This window comes from Salmo salar, chromosome 26, assembly GCF_965601325.2.
Source record: "Salmo salar chromosome 26, fSalSal1, whole genome shotgun sequence".
NCBI classification, from domain to species: Eukaryota; Metazoa; Chordata; class Actinopteri; order Salmoniformes; family Salmonidae; genus Salmo; species Salmo salar.
The window spans coordinates 48,126,209-48,147,500 of record NC_138316.1 but is presented as its reverse complement, the minus strand read 5'-3'; the positions used below and the strand labels follow the sequence as shown (position 1 = coordinate 48,147,500).

Below are 21,292 nucleotides of genomic sequence, written 5' to 3'. Positions count from 1 at the left end.
TCCAGGGGCAGGCAGAAGGTCATACACAGGAGGAGGCAGGTAGCTGGGTCCAGGGGCAGGCAGAAGGTCATACACAGGAGGAGGCAGGTAGCTGGGTCCAGGGGCAGGCAGAAGGTCATACACAGGAGGAGGCAGGTAGCTGGGTCCAGAGGCAGGCAGAAAGTCATACACAGGAGGAGGCAGGTAGCTGGGTCCAGGGGCAGGCAGAAGGTCATACACAGGAGGAGGCAGGTAGCTGGGTCCAGGGGCAGGCAGAAGGTCATACACAGGAGGAGGCAGGTAGCTGGGTCCAGGGGGGGGCAGAAGGTCATACACAGGAGGAGACAGGTAGCTGGGTACAGGGGCAGGCAGAAGGTCATACACAGGAGGAGGCAGGTAGCTGGGTCCAGGGGCAGGCAGAAGGTCATACACAGGAGGAGGCAGGTAGCTGGGTCCAGGGGCAGGCAGAAGGTCATACACAGGAGGAGGCAGGTAGCTAGGTCCAGAGGCAGGCAGAAAGTCATACACAGGAGGAGGCAGGTAGCTGGGTCCAGGGGCAGGCAGAAGGTCATACACAGGAGGAGGCAGGTAGCTGGGTCCAGGGGCAGGCAGAAGGTCATACACAGGAGGAGGCAGGTAGCTGGGTCCAGGGGCAGGCAGAAGGTCATACACAGGGACTCCAAATGGGCAACAGTACAGACAGGGGAACAGGCTAGTAACATAGTCCAGGAGATCAGGCAATAGGTAGAGAACATAAAATCCAATAGGCTAAAGTACAGGCAGGGAATAGGCAGAATGTGTCATTAGTGAGGCAGGCAAAACTATCATACACAGGAGGAGACAATCACGGGAAACACAGAGCTCTGAAAGACGTGTCACAAAACAAACAATACTGATAATGACCTACAGAGAACTGAACTAAATACTGTGTGATAATGACATACAGAGAACTGAACTAAATACTGTGTGATAATGACATACAGAGAACTGAACTAAATACTGTGTGATAATGACCTACAGAGAACTGAACTAAATACTGTGTGATAATGACCTACAGAGAACTGAACTAAATACTGTGTGATAATGACATACAGAGAACTGAACTAAATACTGTGTGATAATGACCTACAGAGAACTGAACTAAATACTGTGTGATAATGACATACAGAGAACTGAACTAAATACTGTGTGATAATGACCTACAGAGAACTGAACTAAATACTGTGTGATAATGACATACAGAGAACTGAACTAAATACTGTGTGATAATGACCTACAGAGAACTGAACTAAATACTGTGTGATAATGACATACAGAGAACTGAACTAAATACTGTGTGATAATGACATACAGAGAACTGAACTAAATACTGTGTGATAATGACATACAGAGAACTGAACTAAATACTGTGTGATAATGACATACAGAGAACTGAACTAAATACTGTGTGATAATGACATACAGAGAACTGAACTAAATACTGTGTGATAATGACCTACAGAGAACTGAACTAAATACTGTGTGATAATGACATACAGAGAACTGAACTAAATACTGTGTGATAATGACCTACAGAGAACTGAACTAAATACTGTGTGATAATGACCTACAGAGAACTGAACTAAATACTGTGTGATAATGACCTACAGAGAACTGAACTAAATACTGTGTGATAATGACATACAGGTGTGTGAACAGGTGATCAGAATTCAGGTGATTGGGATCTGGAGAGTGAGCAGCGTTCAGGGGATCTATGTGTTTGAGGGTGTGAGTTGGAAGCAGACGTTACACTAGTGCACTAAGTACGGTATAGGGTGCAGGCCCTGGTCTATAGTAGTGTACTATGTAGGGTATAGGGTGCAGGCCCTGGTCTATAGTAGTGTACTATGTAGGGTATAGGGTGCAGGCCCTGGTCTATAGTAGTGTACTATGTAGGGTATAGGGTGCAGGCCCTGGTCTATAGTAGTGGACTATGTAGGGTATAGGGTGCAGGCCCTGGTCTATAGTAGTGTACTATGTAGGGTATAGGGTGCAGGCCCTGGTCTACAGTAGTGGACTATGTAGGGTATAGGGTGCAGGCTCTGGTCTACAGTAGTGGACTATGTAGGGTGCAGGCCCTGGTCTACACTAGTGGACTATGTAGGGTGCAGGCCCTGGTCTACACTAGTGGACTATGTAGGGTGCAGGCCCTGGTCTACACTAGTGGACTATGTAGGGTGCAGGCCCTGGTCTACACGAGTGGACTATGTAGGGTGCAGGCCCTGGTCTACAGTAGTGGACTGTATAGGGTGCAGGCCCTGGTCTACACTACACAGTAGGTAGAGCATGGTGTTTGTAATGCCAGGGTTGTGGGTTTGATTCCCACGGGGGGGGGGGCATGTATGAAATGTATGCATTCACTACTGTAAGTCGCTCTGGATAAGAGCGTCTGCTAAATGACTAAAATGTCTACAGTAGTGGACTGTGTAGGGTGCAGGCCCTGGTCTACAGTAGTGGACTGTATAGGGTGCAGGCCCTGGTCTACAGTAGTGGACTATGTAGGGTATAGGGAGCCATTTAGGATGCATCCCTGGTGAGTGTCAGAGACCCAAGCTAGCAAACACACTGTCCCTGGAAATACCATCACCCCGAAAAGAACAGATAGCTTTTTCCCTCCGTGGACAGACAGAGTCCTATACACAGACAGGGCTGTATCAGTCCTATACACAGGCAGAGCTGTATCAGTCCTATACACAGACAGGGCTGTATCAGCCCTATACACAGACAGGACTGTATCAGCCCTATACACAGACAGGGCTGTGGTGGTCACCGTATCAGTCCTATACACAGACAGGGCTGTGGTGGTCACCGTATCAGCCCTATACACAGACAGGGCTGTGGTGGTCACCGTATCAGCCCTATACACAGACAGGGCTGTGGTGGTCACCGTATCAGCCCTATACACAGGCCACAGTGATGAAAGGAGTTTTTAAAAAAGACTCACATACAGGTAGGCTATAGCCCAGGGGTCTCCAACAGGTCCTAGTAGACTATAGCCCAGGGGTCTCCAACAGGTCCTAGTAGACTATAGCCCAGGGGTCTCCAACAGGTCCTAGTAGACTATAGCCCAGGGGTCTCCAACAGGTCCTAGTAGACTATAGCCCAGGGGTCTCCAAAAGCCCAGGGATCTGCAACAGCCCAGGGGTCTCCAACAGGTCCTAGTAGACTATAGCCCAGGGGTCTCCAACAGGTCCTAGTAGACTATAGCCCAGGGGTCTCCAACAGCCCAGGGGTCTCCAACAGGTCCTAGTAGACTATAGCCCCTAGTAGACTATAGCCCAGGGGTCTCCAACAGGTCCTAGTAGACTATAGCCCAGGGGTCTCCAACAGGTCCTAGTAGACTATAGCCCAGGGGTCTCCAACAGCCCAGGGGTCTCCAACAGGTCCTAGTAGACTATAGCCCAGGGGACTCCAACAGGTCCTAGTAGACTATAGCCCAGGGGTCTCCAACAGCCCAGGGGTCTCCAACAGGTCCTAGTAGACTATAGCCCAGGGGACTCCAACAGGTCCTAGTAGACTATAGCCCAGGGGTCTCCAACAGGTCCTAGTAGACTATAGCCCAGGGGTCTCCAACAGCCCAGGGGTCTCCAACAGGTCCTAGTAGACTATAGCCCCTAGTAGACTATAGCCCAGGGGTCTCCAACAGGTCCTAGTAGACTATAGCCCAGGGGTCTCCAACAGGTCCTAGTAGACTATAGCCCAGGGGTCTCCAACAGCCCAGGGGTCTCCAACAGGTCCTAGTAGACTATAGCCCAGGGGTCTCCAACAGCCCAGGGGACTCCAACAGGTACTCGTAGACTATAGCCCAGGGGTCTCCAACAGGTCCTAGTAGACTATAGCCCAGGGGTCTCCAACAGCCCAGGGGACTCCAACAGGTACTAGTAGACTATAGCCCAGGGGTCTCCAACAGGTCCTAGTAGACTATAGCCCAGGGGTCTCCAAAAGCCCAGGGGTCTCCAACAGCCCAGGGGTCTCCAACAGGTCCTAGTAGACTATAGCCCAGGGGTCTCCAACAGCCCAGGGGACTCCAACAGGTACTAGTAGACTATAGCCCAGGGGACTCCAACAGGTCCTAGTAGACTATAGCCCAGGGGACTCCAACAGGTACTAGTAGACTATAGCCCAGGGGTCTCCAACAGGTCCTAGTAGACTATAGCCCAGGGGTCTCCAACAGGTCCTAGTAGACTATAGCCCAGGGGTCTCCAACAGGTCCTAGTAGACTATAGCCCAGGGGTCTCCAACAGGTCCTAGTAGACTATAGCCCAGGGGTCTCCAACAGGTCCTAGTAGACTATAGCCCAGGGGTCTCCAACAGGTCCTAGTAGACTATAGCCCAGGGGTCTCCAAAAGCCCAGGGGTCTCCAACAGCCCGGGGTCCCCGGTCCAGTAGACTATAGCCCAGGGGTCTCCAACAGCCCAGGGGTCTCCAACAGGTACGGGGCCTTCAGAAAGTATTCACACTCCTTGACTTTTTCCACAATTTGTTGTGTTACAGCCTGAATTGAAAATGTATTACAATTCAAATTTTTTGTTACTGTCCTACACACAATATCCCATAATGTCAAAGTGGAATTATGTTTTCCCATTATAATTTTTCTTGAATGAAAAATGAAAAGTTAAAATGTCTTGAGTCAATAAGTATTCAACCACTTTGTTATGCCAAGCCTAAATAGGTTCAGGAGTAAAAATGGGTTTAACAAGTCATATAATAAGTTGCATGGACTCAGTCTGTGTGCAATAATAGTATTTAAGAAGATTTTTGAATGAATACCTCATCTTTGTACCCCACACATACAATTATCAGTAAGGTCCCTCAGTCGAGCAGTGAATTTCAAACACAGATTTAACCACAAAGACCAGGGAGATTTTCCAATGCCTCGCAAAGACCAGGGAGATTTTCCAACGCCTCACAAAGACCAGGGAGATTTTCCAATGCCTCACAAAGACCAGGGACATTTTCCAACGCCTCGCAAAGACCAGGGAGATTTTCCAACGCCTCGCAAAGACCAGGGACATTTTCCAACGCCTCGCAAAGACCAGGGAGATTTTCCAACGCCTCGCAAAGACCAGGGACATTTTCCAACGCCTCGCAAAGACCAGGGACATTTTCCAATGCCTCACAAAGACCAGGGACATTTTCCAACGCCTCGCAAAGACCAGGGAGATTTTCCAACGCCTCGCAAAGACCAGGGACATTTTCCAACGCCTCGCAAAGACCAGGGAGATTTTCCAACGCCTCGCAAAGACCAGGGACATTTTCCAACGCCTCGCAAAGACCAGGGAGATTTTCCAACGCCTCGCAAAGACCAGGGAGATTTTCCAACGCCTCGCAAAGAAGGGCACCTAATGGGTGAAAACAATTATAAATAAGAACCCATTGAATATCCCGTTGAACATGGTGAAGTTATTAATTATAAATAAGAACCCATTGAATATCCCGTTGAACATGGTGAAGTTATTAATTATAAATAAGAACCCATTGAATATCCCATTGAATGTGGTCCCGTGTGGCTCAGTTGGTAGAGCATGGTGTTTGCAACGCCAGGGTTGTGTGTTCGATTCCCACGGGGGACCAGTACGGAGAAAGAAAATGTATGAAATGTATGAATTCACTACTGTAAGTCGCTCTGGATAAGAGAGTCTGCCAAAGATGTAAATGTAAACATGGTGAAGTTATTTATTATAAATAAGAACCCGTTGAACATGGTGAAGTTATTCATTACACTTTGGATGGTGTATCCAGTAAATCATGAGTCAATCACAATCATGTCAACAAAACTGTAGGCTATTACACCATCACAAATCATTACCGCAGGTCAGAGGCATGTCAGAAGCAGGTCAGAGGCATGAAACATTAGTGAATAGACTTCTAAATGTGATGTGGTTTGATGAGAACACAGAAAAAGAATTGACTGAAAAACAGATGTGGTAACTCCACTGAGGTGTGTTTTTACACCTGCTACGTTAGGTTAGTCTGTTTGGTGAGCAGGTTTGTCCCTCCCTCTGTATGTAGCCACTTAGCGATGCTAGTGATTCCCGTTGAATAATTGATTTCTATGAATAATTGGCATATTGAGAGTAAAGAAATAATCATCCAAAACCAGAAAAAATTAAACAGAATTCAGGAAAATATAAAAGAGAATGTTGTGGGGCATGTCATGCCAAATCCTGTTTATGAACCACTATTTTACCAGCTATTTTACCAGCTAAAGGAGAATGCCGGGGAAGAGTCGCAGGGTAAAGGAGAATGCTGGGGAAGAGTCGCAGGGTAAAGGATGAGAGCTTTAAAAAAAGATATAGCTCACGACGTGTTTCATTTTTAAAAGTAGCTCTCATCACGATAGAAAAGGTTGGAGAGCCCTGCTACAGCCTAACACAGTGTGTTCCTCATGTTGCAAGAACACATTTCTGTAAGTAAAGTGAACATGTAAAAGAGGCCCTGGACTTTTGAAGTGCCTCTAATAAATATGGCACTCAACGATTCAGGGAACCACATAGAGCAACGATTCAGTGAACCACGTAGGACAACGATTCAGGGAATCACATAGAGCAACGATTCAGGGAATGATTCAGGGAACCACGTAGAGCAACAATTCAAGGAACCACGTAGAGCAACGATTCAGGGAATGATTCAGGGAACCACGTGGAGCAACGATTCAGGGAACCACGTAGAGCAACGATTCAGGGAACCATTCAGGGAACCATGTTGAGCAACGATTCAGGGAATGAATCAGGGAACCATGTAGAGCAACGATTCAGGGAACCACGTAGAGCAACGATTCAGGGAACCATGTAGAGCAACGATTCAGGGAACCACGTAGAGCAACGAATCAGGGAACCACGTAGAGCAACGATTCAGGCAACAATTCAGGGAACCATGTAGAGCAACGATTCAGGGAACCACGTAGAGCAACGATTCAGGGAACCACGTAGAGCAACGATTCAGGGAACCATGTAGAGCAACGATTCAGGGAACCACGTAGAGCAACGAATCAGGGAACCACGTAGAGCAACAATTCAGGCAACGATTCAGGGAACCATGTAGAGCAACGATTCAGGGAACCACGTAGAGCAACGATTCAGGGAACCACGTAGGACATTGAGCATTATCTCAATTGGTTCTTCAGTTGGTACTGATAGAATGAACGCTCTACTTCAGATAGGGCTGCCTCGCTTGCTGTTCCTGACTGTTAGCCTCAAGTGGCCTTTTCACACTTGTCCATCTGTGTTTTGGTCTTTAATAAACACGTCCAATACTATCTAAAACATTTGTTCCAACGTAAGGAGGAGTAGCATGACTTGATCTGCTGGGTGATTTTATAGAGAATATCCCTCATTAACTACAGACTGAGAAAGTACTTCATGTTAGTTAGGCTAAATACTTTACAGTTAAAACTAATTCAGGGAGTTGATGTGAACACAGTGAAGTCAGAGACATGCCTCAGAATATTATTTATTCAACACTTGTTGCCTTAGCTATACCACAGACAGAGAGAGACAGAAAGAGAGAGAGACAGAGAGAGAGAGACAGAGAGAGAGAGACAGAGAGAGACAGAGAGAGAGAGAGATAGAGACAGAGAGACAGACAGAGAAAGAGAGAGAGAGACATAGAGACAGACAGAGACATAGAGAGAGAGAGAGACAAAGAAAGAGAGAGACAGAGAGAGAGAGAGACAGAGAGAAAGAAAGAGAGAGAAAGAGAGAGAGAGAGAGACAGAGAGAGAGAGAGAGAGAGAGAGAGAGAGATATCAGTGGAGTACGTAGAGGGTTCTTAGCTTTCAGATCAATCAGGTAAATTGCTTGCTGTTCCTAATTCCTGACAGCCAATGCTGTACTGTAATCTGTAGGTGTTAACTGAGAGTGCTGGTGAGAAACTGGGGAGTGTTAATTAGCCACGACTACATCAGCTAACCTTGATAAATAACTCTGCTTCTACAGACGGGCTGTGCCAGCTTGAGACACACACACAGAGAGACACAGATCAGCACCCATCTGTCTGTCTGCTAAATGATGCCATTGGGTGCCTTTTTCAGTCCGAACGAAACACAGTTTAAACACAGTTGAATACCACATCAAAAGTTGGTTCTACAGGTACTGATGTTACATAGTAAACAAGAGGGCACGACAAAACCTATTCCCCCTCAGGAGACTGAGGCTCAGGAGACTGATTTGGCATGGGTCCTCAGATCCTCAAAAGGTTCTACAGCTGCACCATCGAGAGCATCCTGACTGGTTGCATCACTGCCTGGTATGGCAACTGTTCGGCCTCCGACAGCAAGGCACTACAGAGGGTAGTGCCCAGTACATCACTGGGGCCAAGCTTCCTGCCATCCAGGACCTCTACACCAGGCGGTGTCAGAGGAAGGCCCTAAAAATCGTCAGACTCCAGCCACCCTAGTCATAGACTGTTCTCTCTGCTACCGCATGGCAAGCGTTACCGGAGCAACAAGTCTAGGTCCAAGAGGCTTCTAAACAGCTTCTACCCCCAAACCATAAGACTCCTGAACAGCTAATCAAATGGCTACCCAGACTATATGCTTTGCCCCCCCTTCTATACACTGCTGCTACTTTCTGTTGCTATCATCTATGCATAGTCACTTTAATAACTCTACCTACATGTACATATTACCTCAACTAACCGGTGCCCCCGCACATTTACAGGTACTGAGTACTGATGTTACATAGTAAACACAGTGGAATACCACATTTAAAGTTCTACAGGTACTGAGTACTGATGTTACATAGTAAACACAGTGGAATACCACATTTAAAGTTCTACAGGTACTGAGTACTGATGTTACATAGTAAACACAGTGGAATACCACATTTAAAGTTCTACAGGTACTGAGTACTGATGTTACATAGTAAACACAGTGGAATACCACATTTAAAGTTCTACAGGTACTGAGTACTGATGTTACATAGTAAACACAGTGGAATACCACATTTAAAGTTCAACTGATGTTGCTCATATTGAATCACAATCAGGCTGATTTCCATTATCTCTGTGTGACGTCATGTGGATGATGGACTAGCTGAATCAAGGTTTGTATGGACTTAGAGAAAGACATTTCATCTACTCTGGCATATTGGTGTATAGTCACTCGTAGTAGTGATGGGGGGTGTATAAAATAGAGTACAACGCCATGCAATCTCCATGGACAAACATTGGCAGTAGAATGGCCTTACTGAAGAGCTCAGTTACATTTAACGTGGCACCGTCATAGGATGCCATCTTTCCAACAAGCCAGTTTGTCAAATTTCTGCCCTGATAGAGCTGGTCAACTGTAAACGCTGTTATTGTGAAGCGGAAACATCTAGGAGCAAAAACGGATCAGCCAACAATGGTAGGCCACACAAGCTCCCAGAACAGGACCGCCGAGTGCTGAAGTGCGTAATAATCGTCTGTCCTCGGTTGCAACACTCACTACAGAGTTCCAAACTGCCTCTGGAAGCAACATCAACACAAGAACTGTTCGTTGGGAGCTTCATGAAATGGGTCTCCATGGCTGAGCAGCCGCACACAAGCCTAAGATCACCATGTGCAATGCCAAGCGACAGCTGGAGTGGTGTAAAGCTCGCCGTCATTGGAGCAGTGGAAACGCATTCTCTGGAGTAATGAATCACGCTTCACCATCTGGCAGTCCGAGGGACTAATCTGGGTTTGGATGAGTAATAATGGACTGGGGCTGTTTTTCATGGTTCAGGCCCCTAAGTTCGAGTGAAGGGAAATCTTAACACTACAGCATACAATGACATTCTAGACAATTCTGTGCTTCCAACATTGTGGCAACAGTTTGGGGAAGGCCCTTTCCTGTTTCAGCATGAAAATGCCCCCGTGCACAAAGCGAGGTCCATGCAGAAATGGTTTGTCGAGATCGGTGAGGAAGAACTTGACTGGCCTGCACAGAGCCCTGACTTCAACCCCATCGAACACCTTTGGGATGAATTGGAATGCCGACAGCAAACCAGGCCTAATTGCCCAACATCAGTGCCCGACCTCACTAATGCTCTTGTGGCTGAATGGAAGCAAGTCCTCACAGCAATGTTCCAACATCTAGTGGAAAGCCTCTGCTGCGAAGCAGAGCAGAGGCTGTTATAGCAGCAAAGGGAGGGGACCAACTCCATATTAATGCCCATGATTTTGGAATGAGCTGTTTGAAGAGCAGGTGTTCACATGTGGTCATGTAGTGTATATCCATATTTGACTCCAAGTGTTTTGGCTTCTGTAGGTAGCGTTAGCTAGCGCTAGTCGGCTGTACCTGCGCCCAAACTTTTAAAATAGTGAGACAATGTGTTTTCAACACTTTTATTTCCCTGACTGATCAAAACTACTTTTCTCATGACTCTCTGGTCTCTCTACAGCAGACATACAGTGAACAATATGTTTGGAACATCGAATCGCAATAAAATCACAGTATTGAATCATAATACATATAGAATCACAACACATATGGTATCGTCGCATCGGTAGCTAAACATGGTGATGATATTGTATGGAGAGGTCCCTGGTAATTCCCTGCCCTAAATCATACTGATGTATTGTTGACCTTACAGTCACGCTATCTGTCCCTTCAGGGATGCTAGACACAGGCTATTGTGCCCCGCTATAGGGACACAGCTAAATGAAGCTATTGGGGTCTTTTTTTCATTGCAAAAGTGACTGCAGTAAAGTAACCAACACTGTGGGATAACACAGTAAGTGGGTGGTTCAACAGGTAGCCTACTTCCTTTTCTCCAGCTGATGTCATATGGATGGAAGGACTTTAAGTCTTTAAGCCAGGTTCTTATGTCCTACGAGAAACACAGAGACTTAAAGTAACAACCCATTCTATCTACTCTGGCATATTGGCATAGACTAAAGCTATACTCTGATTTTCCCAAACACAAGACTCCAGCATCAGTACAGAGCTATAGAAACAGAGGTATAGAGTTATAGAAACAGAGTTATAGAAAGAGCTATAGAAACAGAGCTATAGAAACAGAGTTATAGAGTTATAGAAACAGAGTTATAGAGTTATAGAAACAGAGTTATAGAGTTATAGAAACAGTTATAGAAACAGAGCTATAGAAACAGAGTTATAGAGTTATAGAAACAGAGTTATAGAAACAGAGTTATACAGTTATAGAAACAGAGCTATAGAAACAGATCTATAGAAGCAGAGTTATAGAAACAGAGTTATAGAAACAGAGCTATAGAAACAGAGTTATAGAGTTATAGAAACAGAGCTATAGAAACAGAGTTATAGAGTTATAGAAACAGAGCTATAGAGTTATAGAAACAGAGTTATAGAAACAGAGTTATAGAAACAGAGCTATGGAAACAAAAAACAGAGCTATAGAAACAGAGCTATAGAAACAGAGTTATAGAAAAAGAGTTATAGAGTTATAGAAACAGAGTTATAGAAACAGAGTTATAGAGTTATAGAAACAGAGTTATAGAAACAGAGTTATAGAAACAGAGCTATAGAAACCCGAGCTATAGAAACAGAGCTATAGAAACAGAGCTATAGAAACAGAGTTATAGAAACAGAGCTATAGAAACAGAGCTATAGAAACAGAGCTATAGAAACCCGAGCTATAGAAACAGAGCTATAGAAACAGAGCTATAGAAACAGAGCTATAGAAACAGAGTTATAGAAACAGAGCTATAGAAACAGAGCTATAGAAACAGAGCTATAGAAACCCGAGCTATAGAAACAGAGCTATAGAAACAGAGCTATAGAAACAGAGTTATAGAAACAGAGTTATAGAAACAGAGCTATAGAAACCCGAGCTATAGAAACAGAGCTATAGAAACAGAGCTATAGAAACAGAGCTATAGAAACAGAGTTAGAGAAACAGAGATATAGAAACAGAGCTATAGAAACAGAGCTATAGAAACAGAGCTATAGAAACAGAGCTATAGAAACAGAGCTATAGTAACAGAGATATAGAAACAGAGTTATAGAAACAGAGAGAGAGTATGTCAGAAAGAATGATCCAGAAATCACTTAATTTGTAACGTATTGCCTCTTCCTTCATACCCACTCTAGGTATCTATCCTTCATACCCACTCTAAGTACCAGTCCTTTATACCCACTCTAGGTACCTATCCTTCATACCCACTCTAAGTACCACTCCTTTATACCCACTCTAGGTATCTATCCTTCATACCCACCCTAGGTATCTATCACTACTTCAGACCTGGGCCCTTCACTACAAAGGGAATAGGGTTCCATTTGGGACGTACCCTAGATAATTCCCTCACTACCTGGCAGAAAACCATTCTTCAGAGAGCTTAAGGCTTCAAGGCAAGGCAGCCAACAGGTTTGCGAAATCCTTGTGTTTTGTTTTGTCCTGGCGTGTTTTTCATTCACAGGCAGCTCTTTGCTTTGGGAAGCGCCAGTAGGTGCTTTGATTTTGTGACTCATCAGAAGATGAAGACAGCTAATTGCTTTCACCTTAATAAGCTCCCTATCCCCGTTCTGTGTATTAGAGAAATTAAAGGAAATACCTAGTCAGTTGAACGACTGAATGCATTCAACCGAAATGTGTCTTCCGCATTTAACCCAACCCCTCTGAATCAGAGAGGAGCGGGGGGCGGAGGGAGCAGAGGAGAGGAGAGATTAACCTTTTTTATCATTTGCATTCCCCCCCCCCCCCCCCCCCCCAAAAAAAAAAAACAATTTGAGACTCCTGGAGTTAATTGAATTCCTGCTAACTTTATCACGGTGGAATTTCAATTAAAGAGGAGCTCTAATTGAGATTCATTCAGTCCAGGGATCTAGTAATGCACAACATAGGGATGGAGGCAGGTGAGGAATGGACTTTTCATCAGTAGTAGCTGGTAAAGATGCAGGTCATTAAGACAGACTTTTCCTCAGTAGTAGCAGGTAAAGATGCAGGTCATTAAGACAGACTTTCCCTCAGTAGTAGCTGGTAAAGATGCAGGTCATTAAGACAGACTTTTCCTCAGTAGTAGCAGGTAAAGATGCAGGTCATTAAGACAGACTTTCCCTCAGTAGTAGCTGGTAAAGATGCAGGTCATTAAGACAGACATTCCCTCAGTAGTAGCAGGTAAAGATGCAGGTCATTAAGACAGACATTCCCTCAGTAGTAGCTGGTAAAGATGCAGGTCATTAAGACAGACTTTCCCATTAAGACAGACTTTCCCTCAGTAGTAGCAGGTAAAGATGCAGGTCATTAAGACAGACTTTTCCTCAGTAGTAGCTGGTAAAGATGCAGGTCATTAAGACAGACTTTTCCTCAGTAGTAGCTGGTAAAGATGCAGGTCTTTAATACAGACTTTCCCTCAGTAGTAGCAGGTAAAGATGCAGGTCATTAAGATATATGTTTAAGTTCATCTTCTTTTCCCAGAGCAAATGCAATAGAGCCAAGATCAATACCAGGAAGATGGTAAACAAGACCAACACAGGAGGAAAGTGTGGCTAAATGATGGGCTACTCTGTAAGGGGAACTGGAACTGAAATCTATGTTACAGTGCCGTGAAAAAGTATTCGCCCCCTTTCTGATTTTCTCAATTTTTACATATTTTTGATACTGAATGTTATCAGATCTTCAACCGAAACCTGATATTAGATAAAGAACCTGATATTAGATAAAGAACCTGATATTAGATAAAGAACCTGATATTAGATAAAGGGAACCTGATATTAGATAAAGAACCTGATATTAAATAAAGAACCTGATATTAGATAATGAACCTGATATTAGATAAAGAACCTGATATTAGATAAAGAACCTGATATTAAATAAAGAACCTGATATTAGATAAAGGACCTGATACTAGATAAAGAACCTGATATTAGATAAAGAACCTGATACTAGATAAAGAACCTGATATTAGATAAAGGGAACCTGATATTAGATAAAGAACCTGATATTAGATAAAGAACCTGATATTAAATAAAGAACCTGATATTAGATAAAGGACCTGATACTAGATAAAGAACCTGATATTAGATAAAGAACCTGATATTAAATAAAGAACCTGATATTAGATAAAGAACCTGATACTAGATAAAGAACCTGATATTAGATAAAGAACCTGATACTAGATAAAGAACCTGATACTAGATAAAGAACCTGATATTAGATAAAGAACCTGATACTAGATAAAGAACCTGATATTAGATAAAGAACCTGATATTAGATAAAGAACCTGATATTAGATAAAGAACCTGATACTAGATAAAGAACCTGATATTAGATAAAGAACCTGATATTAGATAAAGAACCTGATACTAGATAAAGAACCTGATATTAGATAAAGAACCTGATATTAGATAAAGAACCTGATATTAGATAAAGAACCTGATATTAGATAAAGAACCTGATATTAGATAAAGAACCTGATATTAGATAAAGAACCTGATATTAAATAAAGAACCTGATATTAGATAAAGGACCTGATACTAGATAAAGAACCTGATATTAGATAAAGAACCTGATATTAGATAAAGAACCTGATATTAAATAAAGAACCTGATATTAGATAAAGGACCTGATACTAGATAAAGAACCTGATATTAGATAAAGAACATGATATTAGATAAAGAACCTGATATTAGATAAAGAACCTGATATTAAATAAAGAACCTGATATTAGATAAAGGACCTGATACTAGATAAAGAACCTGATATTAGATAAAGAACCTGATATTAGATAAAGAACCTGATATTAGATAAAGAACCTGATATTAGATAAAGAACCTGATACTAGATAAAGAACCTGATATTAGATAAAGAACCTGATATTAGATAAAGAACCTGATATTAGATAAAGAACCTGATATTAGATAAAGAACCTGATATTAGATAAAGAACCTGATATTAGATAAAGAACCTGATATTAGATAAAGAACCGGATATTAGATAAAGAACCTGATATTAGATAAAGAACCTGATATTAGATAAAGGGAACCTGATATTAGATAAAGGACCTGATATTAGATAAAGAACCTGATATTAGATAAGGAACCTGATTTTAGATAAAGAACCTGATATTAGATAAAGAACCTGATATTAGATAAAGAACCTGATATTAGATAAAGAACCTGATATTAGATAAAGAACCTGATATTAGATAAAGGGAACCTGAGTTTAGAAATAACAAACAAAATGGATAACTATTTCATTTATTTAATTAACAAAGTTAATTAAGGCTAGTCGTCCAGGTCCTGAGGCAGCAAAGCATCCCCAAACCATCACACTACCACCACCATGCTTGAACGTTGGTATGAGGTTCTGGGGAATGCAGTGTTTGGTTTTCACCAGGCATAAAGGGACACGTCATCCAAAAAGTTTAATACATTTTGCCAAAAAGCCCCTGGAAGCACCTGGATGATCATCAAAACTCTTGGGTCATCCAGTCCATTATGCCTGAACAATTAATTAAATTTACATTGCCCTGCCTAAACCAATGGTTACTGTACGTAACCTAGCCCTGCCTAAACCAATGGTTACTGTACGTAACCTAGCCCTGCCTAAACCAATGGTTACTGTACGTAACCTAGCCCTGCCTAAACCAATGGTTACTGTACGTAACCTAGCCCTGCCTAAACCAATGGTTACTGTACGTAACCTAGCCCTGCCTAAACCAATGGTTACTGTACGTAACCTAGCCCTGCCTAAACCAATGGTTACTGTACGTAACCTAGTCCTGCCTAAACCAACGGTTACTGTACGTAACCTAGTCCTGCCTAAACCAATGGTTACTGTACATAATCTAGTCCTGCCTAAACCAACGGTTACTGTACGTAACCTAGCCCTGCCTAAACCAACGGTTACTGTGTGTAACCTAGCCCTGCCTAAACCAATGGTTACTGTGTGTAACCTAGCCCTGCCTAAACCAATGGTTACTGTGTGTAACCTAGCCCTGCCTAAACCAACGGTTACTGTGTGTAACCTAGCCCTGCCTAAACCAACTGTTACTGTGTGTAACCTAGCCCTGCCTAAACCAACGGTTACTGTATGTAACCTAGTCCTGCCTAAACCAACGGTTACTGTGCGTAACCTAGCCCTGCCTAAACCAACGGTTACTGTACGTAACCTAGCCCTGCCTAAACCAACGGTTACTGTACGTAACCTAGCCCTGCCGAAACCAACGGTTACTGTGCGTAACCTAGCCCTGCCTAAACCAACGGTTACTGTGCGTAACCTAGCCCTGCCTAAACCAACGGTTACTGTACGTAACCTAGCCCTGCCTAAACCAACGGTTACTGTGTGCAACCTAGCCCTGCCTAAACCAACGGTTCCTGTGTGTAACCTAGCCCTGCCTAAACCAACGGTTACTGTGTGTAACCTAGCCCTGCCTAAACCAACGGTTACTGTACGTAACCTAGCCCTGCCTAAACCAACGGTTACTGTGCGTAACCTAGCCCTGCCTAAACCAACGGTTACTGTACGTAACCTAGCCCTGCCTAAACCAACGGTTACTGTGTGTAACCTAGCCCTGCCTAAACCAACGGTTACTGTACGTAACCTAGTCCTGCCTAAACCAACGGTTACTGTGTGTAACCTAGCCCTGCCTAAACCAACGGTTACTGTGTGTAACCTAGCCCTGCCTAAACCAACGGTTACTGTACGTAACCTAGTCCTGCCTAAACCAATGGTTACTGTGTGTAACCTAGCCCTGCCTAAACCAATGGTTACTGTGTGTAACCTAGCCCTGCCTAAACCAACGGTTACTGTACGTAACCTAGTCCTGCCTAAACCAATGGTTACTGTGTGTAACCTAGTCCTGCCTAAACCAATGGTTACTGTGCGTAACCTAGCCCTGCCTAAACCAACGGTTACTGGGATAGAACATGGCATGGGTCTATAGCCCAGCTTAGCCCAATGGTTTATGTGATATTACAGATGACATAGACAGTAACAGTGTTTGTAATGACAAACACCCTGTAAGCACAATGTTTTCATCTGCCAGTAAGTAACTATTAAACCCCTTACTTAAAGGCTAGTCAGGGCTTAGTGCTGTTACATCAATCCTCTGAGACCACAGCCCACTCAACACACAGCCAGCCAGAAAGCCAGCCAGCCAGCTACCCAACACACAGCCAGCCAGAAAGCCAGCCAGCCAGCTACTCAACACACAGCCAGCCAGCCACCCAACACACAGCCAGCCAGCCACCCAACACACAGCCAGCCAGCCAACACACAGACAGCCAGCCACCCAACACACAGCCAGCCAGCCAGCCAACACACAGCCAGCCAGCCACCCAACACACAGCCAGCCAGCCACCCAACACACAGCCAGCCAGCCAACACACAGACAGACAGCCACCCAACACACAGCCAGCCAGCCAGCCAGCCAACCAACACACAGACAGACAGCCACCCAACACACAGCCAGCCAGCCAGCCACCCAACACACAGACAGACAGCCAACACACAGACAGCCAGCCAACACACAGACAGCCAGCCACCCAACACACAGCCAGCCAGCCACCCAACACACAGCCAGCCAGCCACCCAACACACAGCCAGCCAGCCACCCAACACACAGCCAGCCAGCCAACACACAGCCAGCCAGCCACCCAACACACAGCCAGCCAGCCACCCAACACACAGCCAGCCAGCCACCCAACACACAGCCAGCCAGCCACCCAACACACAGACAGACAGCCAACACACAGACAGCCAGCCAACACACAGACAGCCAACCACCCAACACACAGCCAGCCAGCCAACACACAGACAGCCAGCCAACACACAGCCAGCCAGCCACCCAACACACAGCCAGCCAGCCACCCAACACACAGCCAGCCAGCCACCCAACACACAGCCAGCCACCCAACACACAGCCAGCCAGCCACCCAACACACAGCCAGCCACCCAACACACAGCCAGCCAGCCAACACACAGCCAGCCAGCCACCCAACACACAGCCAGCCAGCCAACACACAGCCAGCCAGCCACCCAACACACAGCCACCCAGCCAACACACAGCCAGCCAGCCAACACACAGCCAGCCAGCCACCCAACACACAGCCAGCCAACACACACACAGCCAGCCAGCCACCCAACACACAGCCAGCCACCCAACACACAGCCAGCCACCCAACACACAGCCAGCCAGCCAACACACAGCCAGCCAGCCACCCAACACACAGCCAGCCAGCCAACACACAGCCAGCCAGCCACCCAACACACAGCCAGCCACCCAACACACACACAGCCAGCCAGCCAACACACAGCCAGCCAGCCACCCAACACACAGCCAGCCAGCCACCCAACACACAGCCAGCCACCCAACACACAGCCAGCCAGCCAGCCAGCCTAACAAGTGTAAAGACAGCCCACCCACTGACAGTCAGGAGCCACCCTGCCCATTTGTAGGCCTAATACATTACAAAATACTCTGTTCCCAGATTTAGCCTAGGCCTAATTGATGTTTCTGTTTTGCAATCCCTGAGTCAATGTAAGCCTAAGCCTGTGAAATTGCCATTTCTTCCGTTTCCAAATCTAAAGCAGTCCATCCGATGTTATGTGTTTATTTCCAACCTCCTACCCCAGACATAGACTGTTCTCTCTGCTACCGCACGGCAAGCGGTACCGAAGCACCAAGTCTAGGTCCAAGAGACCTCTAAACAGCTTCTACCCCTGAGCCATAAGACTCCTGAACAGCTAATCAAATGGCCACCCAGACTATTTGCATTGCCCCCCCCCCCCCCCCCCCCCCCGGAACGCTGCTGCTACTCTCTGTTATTATCTATGCATAGTCACTTTAATAACTCTACCTACATGTACATATTACCTCAACTACCTCAACACCAGTGTCCCCGCACATTGACTCTGTACCGGTACCCCCTGTATATAGCCTCCACATTGACTCTGTACCGGTACCCCCTGTATATAGCCTCCACATTGACTCTGTACCGGTACCCCCTGTATATAGCCTCCACATTGACTCTGTACCGGTACCCCCTGTATATAGCCTCCACATTGACTCTGTACCGGTACCCCCTGTATATAGCCTCCACATTGACTCTGTACCGGTACCCCCTGTATATAGCCCCGCTACTGTTATTTACTGCTGCTCTCTCATTATTTGTTAATCTTATCTCTTACTTTTGGAGGGGGGTATTTCCTTAAAACTGCATCGTTGGTTAAGGGCTTGTAAGTAAGCATTTCACTGTAAGGTTGTATTCGGCGCATGTGACAAATAGAATTTGATTTGATTTGATATCTGTTAGCTTTGCTGAAGAAGACAGAAATCTCATACATGACTTAGTCTTTCTCATAGCCTACATTCTGCATCATCTTCTATTCTGACTAGGCTACATTCTCATGTATGTACTGGTTCCCCTGTACGAAGTCTGCTTCTCCTATAATATGTCTTATCCCTGGACACTGACATCTGAACTTCTCTCATTAGGGTGTTGCCTTGGCTTTGAAGCCCATCAGTGGTGCAGCTGCTGCCTCTCTGCACAGTGGGAAAGGACCCCTGGGCTTTGGCAAGGCCTTGGTCTTTGTCCTAAATTGCACCCTATTCCCTATATAGTGTCCTACTTTGACCAGGGCCCTGAGCCCTGCTTCGGGAACTCTAATCTTCATGCTGTGTGGTTCAAAGGCAGGACTTGACTGTTGACTGACTACCTTTACGTATTTCTCTCTCACACGTGACAGTGTTTTCCTTGCGTGGTCAACATGTTTTCTTCTTTAACATTCCGATACAGGGACACCGGTGGTTAAAACGTGAACAAACACGGCATGGCAGACTGCTTACATTTTTTCCTCTCTCTCTCCAACAATTGATTTACTATTTTCCATAAATCATGACAACTGAGTTTGTGTTTAACACTGACAATGTTTGTCAGGATTAGCTTAGTTAGTGACTCACAGGATAGAATAGAATAGGATAGGATAGAATCTAGACTGTTGACTGGTTCCAGAAGAGGAATTGTGCAGTTTACTGAGTGAGTATATAAACACCTCTCTGGTATATGTGGCAGTGAGGTTTCCAAATCACAAGGGTAGGTTGTGTCTATCTTCCTGTCAGAGTGTGATGGTATGATTTGATCTGACTTGTCTGTCCTGTATAGTCTTCACCACTTTAATCTCTCGTGAGGAAATACATGATGAAATCCATCTTAATAGCCTGAAGTTAACTTATATCTGATGTCTCCATCATTCCAGTATGCAAGAATCTGGAGACGTTTTTACACATCTGCTTTCCATACAGCTGTTTCAACAGCATACTTTTTTTGTTGCCACCAAGACATCCCAGTGAATACAAAATCTAAATCACTTTTCCACTATACTCACTTCAGCTCAGTCTAAACAGTAGGATCAACTTTGTTTCCTCAGTCAAAAACCACGATGCAGTTTATAACTAATGTACTCTTGTTCGCACCCCATCAAGCCTTCTGTAAATAACTGCACAGCTCTGCCAAGCAGAAGTAACACATGGTATTCTCCCCCGCTAAAATTATTATCTGACAGAGGAAGATATTTAGCTTTATTTTAAGACTATCTGATCCACACGTGACTTTATTATAGTCCAAGACAAAAATCTATTGACACTATACAACCAATCAGTCAACCCTTATGTCCCTGCATAGGGTCATAGTCGGTCAGTGACTGCTCGCCTTCACAACATGTTGCTGCGCTCCAGAGAACCTGAGGTGCCACACAGGTGGGGGTCTATAAACGAGTCCCATACTGTGATTCCAGCCTCTAGAGCACGAATATAAAGCTAACTATATTCATTATGCACACAGTTTTCCACCACCTTGACAGACTGACAGCAACCTGTGGCATGTCATATGCATACGCATGAAGGTCTTACAGAAGCCGACTAGCTACTAAATCAATGACAATGCAGCTTTAAAGCAGGACACACTGAGGCTGGTACAAGCAAACGCTCCACACGGGCTGGTACTGTCTGCCTGGACTGTTATCCGGTGAATTCACTGCATGAATTCTGCTCAAATTCACATAGAGGTGCCCCACTCAACTGATAGTGACAGCCTGGAATAAAACACCGTTCGCCCTAGTTAGCCTGGCTACGGCCGGTTACCTCACATTAGCTAGCAAACTCGTAGCTAAACCCGTATCAACTCCTCACAAAATAACGGTTTAAATTAACATCATACTTACTCCACTAGCAAATGCGATATCACTCCTCGTCCAACTTCGGCGGGATTTCTTCAAAAACACACTGGCATTATAAAACAGTCAATATTTGAATCAGCCGTTGATATCTAGAAATAGACTCCAATAATTCTATCCAGCTCTGTTCACAGCGCCGACCCGGCTCCGTCTTCCGC

At 44.9% G+C, this 21,292-nt stretch overlaps 1 protein-coding gene across 3 annotated transcripts in view; it reads right to left on the bottom strand.

Moving 5' to 3' along the window:
• The window catches only part of LOC106587766 (C-myc promoter-binding protein), a 223,466-nt gene extending 202,174 nt beyond the window's left edge, over positions 1–21,292 (bottom strand). For all 3 annotated transcript variants that reach the window (XM_082969800.1, XM_082969801.1, XM_082969802.1), the window contains exon 1: positions 21,123–21,292. The gene's annotated coding sequence lies outside the window, so the exon portion shown is untranslated. The remainder of the gene's footprint in view (positions 1–21,122) is intronic.